General features: G+C 44.2%; 1 long non-coding RNA gene across 1 annotated transcript in view; it reads left to right on the top strand.

Moving 5' to 3' along the window:
- The window catches only part of LOC109359603, a 20,022-nt gene extending 19,096 nt beyond the window's left edge, over positions 1–926 (top strand). The window contains exon 3 of the long non-coding RNA XR_002109085.1: positions 916–926. This is a non-coding gene — a long non-coding RNA (uncharacterized LOC109359603). The remainder of the gene's footprint in view (positions 1–915) is intronic.

Raw genomic sequence — 1,653 nt, 5'->3', positions numbered from 1 at the left:
TTGATATTGAAGGTATTTAAAAGAGAGATGAGGAAAGTTCGAACTTTCTTGGAGCTCTGCTAGGGCTTATTTCCAACTTCTCAGGATCTTCTTCAGCCTCATCATGACTTATCCTCCTCCTCTCATTCCTTGGTCTTTCTTAGGTGACGTGTCAGATCCGTCGAATAAGCCCAAGGCCAATGCTCACTCTCCCCCAAAACCTTCTTTTCTTCAAGCTCTCAAGGGCTCGGGTGAGGTTTCTATCTCACAACTTCCCCTTCCTTGTGTTAAGGGAGATGCAATAGCCATTAAAATCCCAGAGGCAGAGTACCAAGCTGGGTTACAGAGATGCAAGAATCATTTACATGGAAGAATTATCCTATCCAAAGGGGACCAGCCACTAAAGTTCCCTGAACTCAAAACCAAACTCTCCTCTTTGTATCCATCGAATATGTGAGCTTGCCTGAGTTCTGTTTGGATTGCCTATCCATTGGCCATCTATCATCCACTTGTAGAAGAAGGAAATCATTTCCTGAGGAAGGTCAGAAGAGGACAAACACGAAAAGGAAATCAACAAGGAAGCCTTCTCCCGTGTTGGAAGCGAAATGGGATGATTTAAACATTGATCATAGCATCAATGTTGAAGGGTTAGCTAAAGTGGACTTGGTCTCTGATGAGGAGGTTAGCTCTGATAACTCCCAACTTGGTGAAACAGTGCCAATTGAGATGCCTGAAAATGTGGAGGAAGCATTCGATCCTGAAGTGGTCAGGACCCAGCATGAGCCCCCTCAACCCCTTGGTGGTAATTTCATTATTCAGGACATCCAGGAAATGACCAATCCCTCTGCAGCTAGAGATATGAGGTTAGTTGGAAGGCTTTGGGCTGATGATAAAGAGGAGGAGGGTGAGGAATTGGGGGAGGACTCCTACACTGAGGTGCTCTCAAAATCACAAAAGAAGAAATTAAGGAAAAGGAATAGCTCTGAAAAGGTGTACAATACCCGCAAGGGTGGATATCTAACCCCCTCCCAATGAGAGTTCTCTATTGGAACTGCAGGGGACTTGGCAACATTAAATCTAGGCTGGTCCTCAAGGCCTTCTGCATGGAGCACAAGCTTGATTTGGTTTTTCTTTCTGAGCCTTTTATTTCCTCGGAGGCCCTCTCCCCTCTATTTTGGTCTAGAATGAATCTAAAGTTGTTTGTGAAGAATGATAGGCATCCTCAGTTGCCTAATATATGGGGTATTTGTAGAATTGACCTGTTTCCCTCAGTTATAGCTAATTCCAGACAACAAATTTCCATTTCTGTTTCTGATCAGGATTTCACATGCCACATTTGTGCTGTGTATGCTCGCACTCACTATATTCATAGAAGAGTTCTTTGGGCTGAGATAAGAGACATCATGGCTGCAATTCCTGGCCTTTGGTGCTGCATTGGGGATTTTAATGTGATTCTTGGAGCTAATGAGCATCGTGGCCCTGTTGTCCCTCCTAGATTGCCTTCTGAGGAGTTTAAGTCCTTCTCTGATGGCTCTAACCTCATTCATCTTTTGACTAGAGGTGCTCAGCTCACTTGGACTAATAAAAGGAGAGGCAATGCCCTCACTGAGAAAAGGTTGGATAGATGTCTTTGCAATGCTGCTTGGCTTGCCTCTTGGAATGAAATATTTTGTT

The sequence above is a fragment of the Lupinus angustifolius genome, chromosome LG11 (genome assembly GCF_001865875.1).
Source record: "Lupinus angustifolius cultivar Tanjil chromosome LG11, LupAngTanjil_v1.0, whole genome shotgun sequence".
Lineage (NCBI taxonomy): Eukaryota > Viridiplantae > Streptophyta > Magnoliopsida > Fabales > Fabaceae > Lupinus > Lupinus angustifolius.
Note: the sequence above shows the minus strand (reverse complement) of the source record. Positions and strands in the feature narration are given on the sequence as shown.